At 37.8% G+C, this 16,266-nt stretch overlaps 1 long non-coding RNA gene across 1 annotated transcript; it reads right to left on the minus strand.

The window, feature by feature from the left end:
- Window positions 1–712: 712 nt before the first annotated feature.
- LOC145070326 (uncharacterized) lies at window positions 713–2,108 on the minus strand. The gene is made up of 3 exons (XR_013689897.1): window positions 1,929–2,108; window positions 1,505–1,573; window positions 713–893 (listed from the first exon to the last, which is right to left on the minus strand). It is a non-coding gene; the product is annotated as an uncharacterized LOC145070326 (long non-coding RNA).
- Between the last annotated feature and the right edge of the window lie 14,158 nt (window positions 2,109–16,266).

Raw genomic sequence — 16,266 nt, forward strand, 5'->3', positions numbered from 1 at the left:
ATTATTGTCATGGGAAGAATCACTTTGCAAAGGAATGCATGCTTCGAGAAGACGCATGATGTGAAGACATGGCACCACCGAGAGGCTCCACGTCGCAAAGAGAAAGTTCGGCTCTTCCACCGACCAGCCGACATGGCACCACGTAAGCAAGATACATGGCATGTTCTAGAAGGAGGCCATGTAGACAAATTAGCAGGCGACATGTATCAAAAATCAGATTGGCCAGCACCACACATAAGCGTGGTGCGCCAAGAAGAAGGCACGACGCCCCCATATATTCCTATAAATAGTTGCATTGTCTTCCCTTATTCCTCACACCAATTCTCACATCTCTCTCTGGTTCTTTAAGTTCGACTTTTTTTCTGGACTTTTGACAATTTTAGCGGGGCTCTAAGATATCTAGGACCCAATGAAGAGGAGCTTTTGGGTTGGAGTGTTGCCCACGTAATTTTCCGGTTTACGCTAAAAATATCTATAAGTCAAGCTACGTTTACTAGGCTGTTAGGGTAACTTATAATTATGTTTATAGTTGTTGTTAGGAACCTATAAGTACCTGATTAGTCATTAATTCCAATTAAATATTTTGATTGGTTTATGTGACATCCCCAAAATCACGGCCAGAAAAGACCGGTTTGTTTATGCTTTGTTTAAAAATCAGAGTTACATTTTAAATGAAAGTGTTGCGGAATTTGTCCCAAAACAAAAATATGATAAAGATTTATCAAAAGCATTTCCATAGAAATGTATTTCATTAAAAGACTCGGGATGTCATGTTCGTACAGATCAAAAGCATAAACAGTACAATATAAGCCTTACTACATTATTTCATATCTACAAGCCTATATCCGTAATCCCTCGTCCAAAACATCACACCTATGCTCATGCGCCACTACCTGTAATACATAAAACTGAGTGGGTCAGGCTTGGGAGCCTGGTGAGCACATAGGGTTTTCAACCCATAATAAATAAGTTTATTAATTTCATCGATCAACAATAACCAGATTACCCGTTCCCGTTATACTCACTTTACGTCCCTAAACACCTATCATAAGGGACCTAGCCTAAGGATCATCATCGGGACGGACACTACTGCTAAGGGGATTCCTCAGCAATAAATGTCCTAAAGGCAACCATGTGGGGGATGGAGTACACTGGTGAACATATCGTTCACAAACACCTACAGGTTGCGAGCCTGCTAGTGTTCCACTGGACTGTCTAGAAGAGTCCGTGGTCGTCATCCATACTCCGCTAGATGACAGAATCAACAACATCAACATCGAGGCCTCTCATCATTTTATCACACATCACCTATTGCATCTACCCATGTTTTACCCCAACATTTTCGTAGATATAAAATACATATACAGTTTAAATCATTGAAAACATGTATAACAATGTTCATCTAGCATAGATAGCAAGTATTCAGATAATATGCACACATAGCACGTAATTTATATAAAATACTTCATATCTATGTGTAAGTTGAAAGTAACTATGCACTTACTTGTTAAGGTGATGATTCCAAAATCGGGCAGCGCTTGCTTCTAACGATTCTATTTTCCTTCGACGAAACCTAGCATTATTATCGCTAAATTTTAGTCTAATATTTACCGTGACCAACTATTAGTCTTATTATTATTATTATTATTATATAAGCGTTAAACAATATTTTCCAACCACTATGTACAGACAGGGACCAGACATAAAACACCGGAAGACAGGACTATTTTGGTATATAGCACTTCTGAAATCCAACAACCCTATGCGGCCCTTTAAACCAGATTCTCCGTACCGCGAGTAGTTAAAAAAAAATATTATAACGACACTTATATAAGTTATAATAATAGCTCAAATATTTATTATAAGTTCATAATAACAATACTAATTTTAAATATAAGCTATATTAAAATAAGGTAAGCATAACTTACTTACAAGGGGGTTTTAGCTAGGAGTCGGGCTCTGCAGGGGCAGAACTTCGTCGCTGAATCTTTCTAAGAAAGATTCATGCAGCGCTTCAGCGCTCACCGTACTATACTAAGCTACAGAAAGAGAAGTCGAATCACGAGGGACCGAAATGCTCGGGGGATAAGGAGAGAAAGACTCTTGAATCAAGAGAATGGTGCAAGAAATATGAGAGCCCAAGGCTCTTATCTATACTAATTGAATTTTCAAAAACTACCCTCCATAATTACTTAATGACCTTTTAGTTATATAAACAACTAAACACCCCTCTATAATACTATTATAAATGGATTTAATGATATTTGTACTAAACTAATGTCGAAAGAACTCAACATTAGTCTTATAATGACCGCATCGTCGATACCTTTCTAATGATATATACATATGTATATATATGTGTACGTATACATGATTTATACTTTATTTTAATACGTAAATATGCTATTATAATTTGTAACTTGTTCATACGAACTCCGTTTTTGACGTTCTTTATATCCACACCTAGGTGAAGACGTACTCTACAACTTTCGTTTAGACTCCGTCGGCTAATTTTGACTTTATTTTTAAAGTTATATTTTTAACAAGCCGGGACAGGATTGGTCTGTTTAAAATCTCATAACTTCTTCATACGAAGTCAGATTTGGGCGTTCTTTTTATCGATGTTCTTAGTTTAACATATTCTACGACTTTCGTTTAGATCACTAAGGCTAAATCTTGCTCTATCGTAAATTCACTATTCACGCTTCCTGGTATCGTGCCGGTTCTGTCGTGAAACTTCGACGGGTCATAACTTCTTCGTTATAACTCGGATTTCGGCGTTCCTTATATGCACGGAAACCTTGAGACATATTCTACAACTTTATGTAGAGATATCGGGATTATCTCACACTTTAATTTTGACGCTCATTTTTATTCTTTATTAATTATACATTTATAATTAAATAATAAACACATATAATTCACATAATACTCAAATATTTCATCTTTATTACTTCAAAAAGAGTTACAAGAGTTGACCTAGACTATTACATTGACAAAAATGCTTAGCCCTGAAACCCGGGCGTTACAGTTTACTTACGGGAAAGGTGTCTAGAATAGGCATATTTACTTGGTTGTTGGAAATCAAAAAAGCTATATGTCGAAATGATCATGCTTCCTAACTGTCCTGCATGGCTGATCTATAACATCCTGTTTTGAGAAGTTCTTATTTCAGGATTGTGGATAATAAATGGATCAAATGGAGGCCTTAGGCTTCAATTGAATGAAGTTTAGAATCTATTGGAAGTGTATGATGTTGGGCAAGTGAGTTAAGCCTTGAATTGTTTGATGGAAGCTGAAGGGTAAAATAGGAAAGGTTATGTTTCAGACTTCTTGCATAAATTAAGGACTTTAGTTTGAGATGTTTTTAGTCATAAGTATGAAGATATAATTGTAGAGCTCGTTGATACCTTTTCGTGGATATAAAGATCGTCGAAAATGGAGTTGGAAAGAAGAAGTTGTGACTATTTGAAGTTAAGTTGGAAGAAGAGACTCTGGCAGTACGTTGGGCGTACACCAGGAGTACGTTGGAAGTATTGAATAAGGAAGTCGTATTTTTAGGGTGTTATGCTCGACGTAACTTTAGGTACATGGGCATACCGTCACAGTTCAAAAACCCTATTTTCATGGTTTTCAGCCCTATTTAAGGAATCGAACCCCTTGGGGTCCTTCCTAACATCAGCCTCCACCCTCTTGAGTCACCAACTCGAAACCCTAGCCTCCTACATCAAATCTTGAGTCTTTCTATATGTTTTAAGTGCATTTTGGATGAAAGAGAAGTTCGAGCGTGTTGATTTTTGAATCTCAAGCTGTGGATCCAGAGCCTACATTGTTTTTCTCAACTCCAAAAGGTATAAAGCTAGAATCTTGATGATGTATTTGTTAGATCTAGCTAGTTTTTGGTTTTATTAGACAACATAATATTACTATAGGGGCTAAATTGTAACTATATCTATTATATATTTATCTCCTGTACATGTTACGTGATGATATACACAATACAATTACCAAAAGCTATTTTGGTATCAGAGCCAAAAATACTTTGGCCTCCTTAGGGTTACAACCCTAGCCGTCAATTTCAAGAACACACCCACACAAATCAATGGTGATTATCACACCCTTCTCCACAACCGAGAAGACTTCACATAACTCTCATAAATTCCCTTTTACCCTATCTCCAACTAATTATGGTTTTTGGAAGACAATGATCCAACCTTTTCTTGTTACCAACGGTCTTTATGGATATATTGATGACAATATTCCATGTCCCAATGCATCTCTACCAGTGTCGAAAAAAACCACTACAGCCGAACCCCAAGCAAACCCGTCACATGCAGCCTGGATCGCCAATGATGCCCATGTCCATATGCTTCTTCTATCAACCATCTCTGAAGCTTCCTATCCTCATGCAAAAGGTACAACATCCAAAGATCTCTGGTTTTCTTTACAACGAGCCTATGCTCCTCAATCATCCTCTCGAGAATACACACTCAAAACGCAACTCCTCAAACTCGAGATGAAACCTGATGAAACACCTTCCACCTATGTCTTACGAGCCCAAGAGTACTCCGATGCTCTTGCCAACATTGGTGAACCGGTTAAAGATAAAGATTTAGTTATGCTTGTGATTTCAGGTCTTCGTGAAGAATATAATGGACTCAAGTCTAACCTCCTTGCTCGGAAAACCCCCACCACTTTCCGAGATCTTCATGGCCTACTTGCTGATCATGACTTCATGATTTGGAAGTCTATACCCAGTGTACCTCCAGTTCAAGCATTTGCAGCTACCACCGCCACCCGGTCCAACCCCACAAGTTTACCTACTTCTCCTGATCAACTACAAGCTCTCCAACAACTCTTATCTTAGCTTGGTTTACAGCAGAACCAGGCTCCTCCCTCTAACCCTCAAGCTTTTTACACCACTCTTCCTCCATCGTCTCGAGGTCGCAGTTTCAACACACGAAGAGGTCGGGGCAGTCACACACAACCATCTGGGGGAAATCGGACTCAATTTCCTTGGGCTTCTACACAAAACACAGTCTTTGGCACCTGTAACCGCTGCGGTATTGGACACATTCTTTCACAATGTCCTAACCGAGATCCTACCACCATGCGAACCCATTCATATCCCACTGCCAATTTTGCTGAAAATCGTTATCACACTACTACCTGGCTCCCCGATACCGGCTCCAACAGCCATGTCTCTCATGATTTCTCATCCCTTGACAGTCACACACCTTACTTGGGTGAGGATGCTCTTCACGTCGGCAATGGTATGGGTCTACCTATTATTCACATTGGTTCTATTCGTTTTTCTCACCCTCTAAAACGTTTTCATTATCCAATATTCTTCATGTTCCGGAAATCAAAAAAAATCTCCTTTCTATTCAAAAGTTTTGCTTAGACAATAATGTTTTCTTTGAATTTCACTCTTCTTTTTTTGCTGTGAAGGACAAAATTACCAAAACTACCCTCCTCACGGGTCCAAGTGACAATGGTCTTTACTCCATTCGTCTTCCATCCTTCCAGCACCTTCCCAAAGTTGCATACACTTCTATTAGAGCTTCTTCTGACATTTGGCATCAACGGCTGGGGCATCCTCATACACAACTTTTGAACTTTATGTTTTCTAAGTATTTTCTTCCTGTTTCTAGCAAATCTTCAGATTCTTTTTGTAACTCGTGTCATATTGGCAAATCATCAAAACTTCATTTATCTACTTCAAGTTTTAATAGTAAAAAACTTTTAGATATTGTTGTTTGTGATGTCTGGGGTCCGGCCCCTGTTAACTCCATTGATGGTCACAACTATTTTTTATTACGTGTTGATGATTTCTCTCGCTTTATGTGGATTTTCCCTCTAAAACGTAAATCTGATGTTTTTGATGTGTTTAAACAATTTGTTGCTGTGACTGAACGTCAATTCTCTACTAAACTTAAGTCGGTTCAAACAGACTGGGGTGGTGAATTTCGCAAACTTACCTAATTTTTTTACCTCTATGGGCATTATCCATCGTCTCTCTTGTCCTCATACCAGTGAGCAAAATGGTCTCGTTGAGAGATGTCACCGTCATGTTGTTGAAATCGGCTTGACTTTACTTGCTAAATCGGGGGTCCCGACTACTTATTGGCATTTTGCCTTTGATACGGCGGTCTATCTCATAATCCGGATGCCCTCTCGTACCACTTCTCATGTCTCTCCATTTGAAACTATCTTTAAGCGTAAACTGGATTTCTCATTTCTTAAAGTTTTTGGGTGCCAATGTTTCCCTAATCTCCGACCCTACAATCAACACAAAATGGATTTTCGGTCCATTACATGTATCTTTCTTCGGTACAACTCCTCTCATCATGGGTATCGGTGCCTTGACCCTACCACCGACAAGATATACATTTCTCGACATGTCCGGTTTCATGAAACATCCTTTCCATTATTGGCACCTAAACCCGTACCACTTCAGACAACCTCACACGACCCTTATGTGTCAACCTATCCTTCACCTACTATACCTGAAGCACCCATTTCCACCGAGCCTTTAGGAAGTTCCGTTGTTGATGACAACATACCTTTTCGTACCTATGAACGCCGGAGACGCCGCCTCCCTGTTCTAACCGATGCACCACCGACCACTACTGACACCCAAAACGCTCCTGTTGACCCTCCGACAGCTCCTTCCGTCGCCCAATCGTCCCCTGCCGAGGCCCCATACAATGCTCGGCCACGCCCAACTAATCTGCGTCAACACCCGAAAAAAAACTCAACCATTTGACCCCTCGGCCTTTCATGCCACTACTAACCATGAACAGGAACCAACAACCTTTTCCGTTGCAGTTAAACATCCCAAATGGCAACAAGCAATGGCGGATGAATATGGGGTTCTTATTCGGAATGGCACTTGGACTCTTGTTCCTCCTAAACCTAACATTAACATTGTTGATTGCAAGTGGGTCTACAAAATCAAATAGGACCAGACTGGTTCAGTTTCGTCCTACAAAGCTCGTCTTGTTGCTAAAGGCTTTCATCAACAACCCGGGATTGACTATCATGACACCTTTAGCCCGGTTGTCAAATTTACCATGGTTCGAGTTGTTCTCTCTCTTGCAGTATCCAACAAATGGCCCCTCAGACAACTCGATGTTAAAAATGCCTTCCTTCATGGTGACCTTCATGAGACCGTTTACCTGCACGAACCACCAGGGTTTGTTGACTCACACAGACCTAATCATGTTTGCTTGCTTCATAAGTCTTTGTATGGGCTGAAACAAGCTCATCACGCCTGGTTCCACTGCCTGTCTCGTGCTCTCAATACTCTCGGCTTTAGAGGATCTCACACTGATCCTTCTCTTTTCATCCTCTCGGCTAAGGCTATACAAGTTTTCATGTTAGTTTATATTGATGATATTATTATTACTGGTAATAATCAGGGGCTATTGATCATATTGTTCGAAATCTTAGTGAGACCTTTGCTATTCAAGACATGGGGGCTCTCTCTTATTTTCTTGGTGTTTCTGTTACAACTTGTGGCACTGATCTTTTCTTATCTCAGCAACAATATGTGTTGGATATTCTTCAACATGCAGGGCTTACTGATGCCAAGCCTGTAAGCACTCCCCTTCCTACCGGCACTTCTCTTACTCTTGGTGACAGTGCTCCCTTTGATAACCCTATTCGATATCGTCAGACAGTTAGGGCTCTATAATATGTCACCTTATCTAGGCCAGATAATTCTTATGTAGTCAACAAAGTGTGCCAGTTCATGCATTCTCCTACCGTTAATCATTGGTCAGCGGTTAAACGGATTCTCCGATACCTTAAAGGCACCAGCACCTTTGGATTATGTCTCACGCCCTCACGAGATACTACCCTTCATGCCTATGGTGATGGGCATAATCGTATGCTCACTGCTTATTCTGATGCTGATTGGGCTGGGTGCCCGGATGACCGTCGATCCACCGGGGGCTATGCTATATATCTTGGGAAGAACCTTGTTTCCTGGTCAGCAAGGAAACAGAATACTGTCTCTCGGTCATCCACCGAGGCGGAATACAAAGCTCTTGCCGATACTGTTGCATTCTAGTCATGACAACCCCGGTTCTTTGGTATGACAATCTTGGTGCCACCTATATGTTTGCTAATCCTGTATTTCATGCTTGCAAAAAACATGTTGAGATTGACTTCCACTTTGTTAGGGAGAAGGTTTCAGCAAAGCGTCTCTCAGTTCAATTCATATCCACAGATGATCAGATCGCTGATATATTCACTAAACCATTATCTTCACAAAGATTTGAGGGGTTACGATCCAAGCTCAATGTCCTTAACCGACATAAGCTTGCGGGGGAATATTAGACAACATAATATTACTATAGGGGCTAAATTGTAATTATATCTATTATATATTTATCTCCTGTACATGTTACGTGATGATATACACAATACAATTACCAAAAGCTATTTGGTTTTATGAGCTTTTGGTCACTTTAGTGCATAAAGTTTAGATCTTGAAATTTTGTGACCTTTTTATGGATAAAGTTGGAAACTTTGTCCATCTAAACATCATATTGATTCAGATCTAAAGGTTGGAGACTTGGACTTAATGGATTAAGTTGAGAAAGATGCATTTTTTGTCCCTCTGAGACTTAAAGACTAGATCTTGGTTGTTTGGACCATCCTAATGGATAAAATTGGAAACTTTATTCATTATGGAGCTATTAGGAGTAATAAAAAATGTGATCTTGGTCCCTTTCTTCCCTGCATGCAAGAGTCATGATGCTTTGGTTTGTGTATTAAGTTAGGATTTTGGTGTATGGACTCCTTCTAGCCATAGGATGCCATCAAGTTGGAAACTTTATGACTTAGAATGTTATTTGGGACTAGATTTGATCTTTAGACGTAAGATCTTAATGAAATAAGCACTTAATGAAGGTAAATGGAATTGGTCAAGTACGTTGTGCGTACCTGGTAGTACACTGAGCGTACCAGGATAGAGCCCCATAATCAGGAAGGGATCTACTATGCTGAGCGTAGTGACCGAGTATGCTAGACATACTCAGTCTGTGTTGACCACCTTTGAGTTTTTGACTTTGACCATGAATTTGAATGATTTTGACCTAAGGTCATTTTGGGTAATTTGAATAGTAGTTGAGATTTGGGACCCTGTTAATCGTATAGGTAACCGGTAGAAATAGCTTTTGGAGTAGTGATCGGTGCAACTATTCTTTTAGAGTGTGGGGTGAGTCTCCTCACTATACTTGTGGGTCGAAGGCACTAATGTCAACCCACTGGATTATGTTGTATGATGGTTGTGGTCTTTGTGAAACTTACTAATATGCTTGTATATGCTTTCTATCTTTGTAACTATTACTAGTATGATTGTATGTTATATGTATAGAGCCAATCTGGGCTCGGAGTCATTATGGACTCGGGGTTGATACGGACCCGACACAGCTACATGTTGTTACATGGAGTCATTATGGACTCAGGGACGATACGGACCCGACACAGCCACGTGCTATTATATTTCATATGTGTTATATGTGGTATTTTGGGGAACTCACTAAGCTTTGTGCTTACAGTTATGTTCAGGTACTTCCGTTTTCAAATGGAAGGGTCTGACTTGATCGTACTGCATCCCTTGGAGTTTTATTCTGTACTAAATGTTTACAAATTACTCTAATGTTTTTAGAATACTTTAACTTTGATCGTCTTTTGGAACAATGAATGAATGGAATTTAACTTAATGAAGATAAAAATGTTACTCGGTATTTTAGGGACATTACATGATCCTGATTTGATACCCATGAAAGTATATTTGGAATTTTTAAAGAATCTAATTTCTACCGGATTTTCATAAATGTTAATAAGTTATAGCATTATAGTTTAATACTTCATAGCCGTGTTACCCACCAGTTGGATCGTTAGAAGGATAGTTGTTAGTCGTCTGAGTAATTTTCCATGTGAGTTATCTCACTATATTGTGTGTTACAAAATATATCGATGTATGTTAGGATATATGAGCTAGTAGAGTAGAGACCGATAGTTCCCATGTGCCTGTACTAGAAGAGCCGAAGTATAGCCTCTATGTGATAAAGTGTTATTGTATTTGAATTATTAATTACGGCTAGAATAGGGTTTGAAGGAGAAACAACGACATGTTAGGAGCCTATAGACCCATGTATTGACGAAGAAATGCCAGGAAGACCGTAGGTCTAAATATGCATAAAATTGGTGGATCGGCGAAAGGTCGGGAGCTAAACGGTGGATCGGCAAACAATCATGAGTCTTTATTTGTATGCATGTATATGTATTGTGATATATATGGTATTTTGGGGAACTCACTAAGCTTTGTGCTTACCTATTTTATTACAAATGTTTTATGTATCTCTTCGGATCATGAGAAAGGCAAGGCTCGACTGTACATATGCGCATTCGTATCATGTTTTCCACGTATTGTAATTATACTCTAATATATTTGAATTAATAAAAATGAAAAATTTATGTTGAAAATCGGGATGTTACAATGTTTCAGGGTACATGAGCGTACTAGAGTACTATGTTAGTATCCTACATTGCTTTCTTTTTATAAGCTTCGTGTGTGAGCGTTTCCCTTTTCGTGATGTTTGGACGAGCTTCGAGACTCAGACCACTACTATGTATGTCAGAGTCATCTAATTAACTGGTGGATATGATGCATCGGAGGACCACTACTAGGATAGTCTAAGCCATATAACGGGTGTTGATAACCATCCCCGATTTAACTGTCTTGTGGTGTTAATGAATTATACCGATTTGAGGAGACTGGATCATATGCTCATTTGAGCACTTCATTCCTCTCATTTGTTGTACTTTTTATCCTCGTTTGCTGCCAAGGAATCCCCAAAGCAACTTGTTGTTCACAATTATCCTTTTGATAAAATCCATGAGGCTGTTACATAGGGTTAGTATGTGAGGATCAATGAGATGGCTAACTAAGGAGATATTACCTTATAAGATATCTAGGATATATGATATGGTTTGGTAATAGTTGGTTTTGCAGGTTTGATAATTATAAATTATTATTATAATAATGTTGTGGGATTGAAAACATTATGTGACTCACCAGGTTTCCCAACCTGACCCACTCCACTTACATGCATCATAGGTAGCGGTGTTAAGACTGATTTGAATAGGACGATGAGTGATTAAAGATAAGAATTGTAATAGAGTTTAAGATTGTAGGTCTTTATGTTGTAACTATGTTGTGTATTGATAGTGGCATCCTTAGATTTTTTTATCTCGAAACAACATCTTTATTCAAAGATAGTTTTTTTTATAAAAGGAAACAATTTACACAAAATTGTTTATTATACTGAGGTTTTCAGCAAATAATGATGTTATGGTTTTTCAAAGCGTAAAGAAAAAGTTTTTTTTTTCAGTTCTGGAAAATAAGGGATGTCACATAATTACTGTGAAAAACATGAATAAAATAATTGGTCTTCAAGATTTTCAGGATGACGATGACCTGATCAAGAGGACTTTTAGGGAAGAAGATTATGTTGAGATTATAGGAATTCGGCTTATAGTCATTAGTGCATTATGTATAAATAGGCAAATTATGTCTCAAAATCATACACAAAATCACTCTCTTTATCACTTGTATTCTACAACTAAAAACATACTAATTGTACTCATTCGATTCAATGAAATTACCAAGGCAACCCAGATATTTCGGCTCCTGAGGTTTTATGTCGGCGATCTCACCCGGGTTCAAGGGTTTTCCTCATAATTCTTGTGTCTAGCACCTCGAAATCTTGGTTAATATTTTGAATACAACACCACAACTTTTACGAATTTGGTTGATTTCTTTTTGCATATTTTTGACCAAAACAAAATAAATGATAAAAAAATAGAAAATTTTGTCTATTTCCTAGTAAATTTCATAATTACGCATATATCCTTATAAAACTTCAAATTATATATATATATATATATATATATATATATATATATCCTTATAAAACTAATAAACTCACATATATACCCTAATGTAACGTCCTAAAAGTTATAACGTAAAAAATTTCATTTTTAGTTCAACAGAAAACATCATTTAATCTTATCAACCATTCAGAAGTACGTCAAAGTAAAAATGTTTATCAGAGTACAATTCCCAAAATCATAAAGTACAGAAACATGGGTGTATGCACTGAGACCAAGTCGTACCCTTCCCTTTCGAACTCGATGTACCTAAAATCATAACCATAAAATGTAAGCACAAAACTTAGTAAGTTCCCTAAAATACCACATACCATACATATACTTAGGCCTAGCCCTCACATTGGGGTCGACCCACAATAATGGGCATAGCCCTTCTTAACCAATGGGCCTATCCCAACATATAATGCAAGAGTCACAAACACAACTAGAATCCTACATAACATACATTGGTCCAAGCCCTTCCTGTTCCATGGGCCCAATTTAGCATAAAAATGGTCCTACCCCGTCATATAATGGGCCTATCCCGTCATACAATGGGCCTAGCCCAACATACCACGCACGAGTCATAAAGACAGCTAGCATATACAAATACTAGTGGGCCGGCATTGATTCTTTTGACCCACAGGTATAGCGAGGAGACTCACCTCGATCTGAGATAACTGAAACACACGTGCTGCTACCGGGTTCCTCACACAGAACACAACCAAATTATTCCTATTCAATAACTATGGTAATGTCCCATAATCCAAGGTCTAATTCATATTCTATCATTCCAAAGGGTAAAATACCATTTTACCATTTGTAACGATCGCAGATTCGGGCTAGTAAATTTAGAGATAATAAACGTTAAAAATGACTTTGTCATAGAAGAGTATTTAGAATAAATAATCTTAACCAAAGTTATAGTATATGTCACAAGGATTCTGTACATATAAAGAACGCTGAAATCCGACTTATAACGAAGATGTTATGACCCATCGAAGTTTTGCGACTAAACTGACACGACACTGTGTATCGTAAAAAGTGAATTTTGACGTAATACTTTTTAGCCTTAGCGAACTAAACGAAAGTCGTAGTAGACGTTAATCCGAGATCGTTCATATAGAGAACGTCCAAATCTGACTTCATTTGAGGAAGTTATGAATTTTCTAAGATTTAGCATACAATATACAACCCAAAAATCGAATTTTAGATTGATCGACTTTTAGCCAAAACAATCTAAAAGAGAATTAATATCTCGTTAATAGGAGCTCAAAGATAAAACGACAGTAAAAAATGGAGCTCGTTTGTGAAAGATATGGACGAAACTTAGTCCCTACTCTTCGAGCGCGACAAATTCGATACAGATTTGTAAATCTGAGATAGAATGAGCATTAGCCGATGGAGTCTAAATGAAAGTTGTAGCACTCGAAAATACCAATACGTGGATATAATGAACGTTGAGAATAGATCTTGTATGTTAAAGATATGGATGAAACTTAGTCCCTACTCTTTGAGCGTGATGAATTCGATACAGATTTGTAAATCTGATATAGAATGAGAATTAGCCGACAAGTCTAAATGAAAGTTGTAGTAATTGTAAATACCAAAGCGTGGATATAAAAACATAGAAAATAGAGCTCGTACGCAGAAGATAGGGACGAAACTTAGGGCCTACTCTATGATCAAACCCCTATAAATAGAGGATGGATTCTTCATATTTTCTTACTCTATTCCTCTAAACTCTCTCTAGAATCCTTCTTTCTTTCTTGTTAGATTTCTCCTAGTTTTAGGGTGCTATAAAGAAACTCTGAGTCGTCAAAAAGCCAACGAAAAGAAGTTTTTAGAGTCGGAGTTCTGCCCGCGTAATTTCTCGGTTTTCGTTAAAAGCCCTGTAAGTTAAGCTACACTATTTTGGTTTTAGTGTAACTTATATCTATAGTCATAAGTCGTTATTATGAACCTATAAACAAGATTTATCAGTGATTCCAAGTCTTTATATTTATTGATCTACTTACGGGGATGATGTCTAGGCTGTAATTTAGTGAGGTGTTTAAAGTGAGATTTCCAAACAATCTACTTCGTATACGAAACAGAACCTACCTCCGATATGATCCTACCTGGTTGTTCCTTACTTGATAGATCTTGAATGTAGACTTTGTGTTAACGATAAATCTATACTAATAATTAGTCTCAATAAATATTAGACTAAAACTTAGTGACAATAATACTAGGTTACGTCGACGGAAAAGACAATTGCTAAAAGCGAAGCGCTATCGTTCGGATTATGAGTCATCACTTTAACAAGTCAGTGCATAGTCCCTTTCATGAACATGATTTTAATACAAGTATTAATTAAAGTAATAAATATATGTTTATGTGTGAAATATTTGATATTCCCTGAATTACGTGTTAAGAGCATTTCTGATAATATATGATGATTTACAATAAACCTAAATTAATTAAGATGAATATCGGGTAGAATCTTCTTATGAATACGGGTGTGATATATCTGAGGGTAGAACTTTAAAATGTGTCATTGATCCGAGAGCATGGATTAGACATAGTTATTTGTCCCTAGTTCGAGAGTATGGAGTGGGCATAGTCATTTGTCATTAATTTGAGAGCATTGATTAGACATATTTGATCCGAGAGTATGGATTAGGTACAATTGTTAATTTTAGATCTGAGAGTATGGACCGTTTCTTTGTAAGGATCGACGGGGTGGGGTAAAATTGATTATATGAGGCGAAAATAGTATATTTCAAGTTATTATATATATATATATATATATATATATATATATATATAACATTATGGGATTGAAATCCCTATGTAGTCACCAGGTTTGCCAACCCGACCCACTCAGTCTATTTGTATCATAGATATCGGTGCGAAGATATATTACAATGAGAGATTAAAGGAGATCTACATAACTAGTGTAAATGAATGTAAGGTCTATTTATGCTTATGTTTCTATATTGATGATGACATCCCAATGTTTTAATATAAATAAAATACATTTCTTCAAAAATGCGTTGATAATAAATTTGTCATATTTTTGGGACAAATTCTGTAATAATATTCTTCAAAAAGAATACTTTGATTTTTAAATAAGCATAAATAAAATTTTTAAAATGACCGTGAATTTGGGAATGTCACACCATTCCCATAACTGACCCAATAACTCATGGACCAATTCCCAAAAGACCTAAGGCCCAATAAGGGTATCTCTCGAGTATGCCACATGTACCGGGCTGGTGTGCCCCACGTACTGCTTCCTAAAGCCAAACATACAACCTATCACAGGGAGGAATCGGGGAAATCCATGCATTACGCTGAGCGTACGCATAAGTATGCCCAACATACTCGATAGGTGACCAATTCCCACTTTTAGGACTTAATGCTTAAGACCGAAACATCCAAAACACAGATCTAACCACTAAGGGATGTCTTAAGTCATAAAGTTCCTAACTTTATGACTTTTCGTGGCTTAATGGGGTCCAAAAGAAATCCATAAGTCTCAAACTTCATCAAAAGACCACCAAATCATGCATGGAAGGACTATACTCATCAAGATCTGATTTTTATGATTTAATGACCTCAACAAAGACCAAATATGATTCTCAAAGGTTCTGGAGTAACTTCTACTCATAAGGACCAGAACCATGGGACCAAAACATGAGAAATCATAACCCAAACTAGATCTACATGAGAAAGCCATCAAGATGATTTTTTTTTTACCTCCAGAAGCTATATCAAGATGGAGAAAGCCTAGATCTACAAACTCCAAGACAACCAACACTTTTCCAAGGATTTTTCTTCTTATTCCAAATGCACCAAAAATCCACCCAAAATTACTCCAAGGCTCAAAATCCTTCCAAATGGGGCTAGGGTTTCGAACATAGGGTTAAAAGGGATGGAGGATGAAGATAAGAAGGGTTGGAAATGATTAAGAGATTTAAATAGGGTCTAAGACCCCAAATTAGGTGTAACATTTGTAATTTGGTAAGTTTCATTTTATCGCCTTTAATGCAAATTGTTAATATTTTGGTCCCTATCTAGTACGCGGGGCGTACTCTATGAATACACTTAGCGTACTAGCCCTTTAGCTAATCGTGGGTTTCACCCACGTACGCGGGGCGTACTTGGAGTACGCATGGCGTACGTGGTGCAGGGGAAAACCCTAATTTAGGGTTTTCACCCTATTTAAACAACTTATCTCAGTCTTGGACACACCATTGATCAGTCTCCATCACCTTATGCCCTAAAAACGAAATCCTAAGCGCCTCTTGTGAGTTTTGAGCTTGAAAGTGA

This window comes from Lactuca serriola, chromosome 8, assembly GCF_051521515.1.
Source record: "Lactuca serriola cultivar US96UC23 chromosome 8, Lser_US96UC23_V15, whole genome shotgun sequence".
Taxonomy (NCBI): Eukaryota; Viridiplantae; Streptophyta; class Magnoliopsida; order Asterales; family Asteraceae; genus Lactuca; species Lactuca serriola.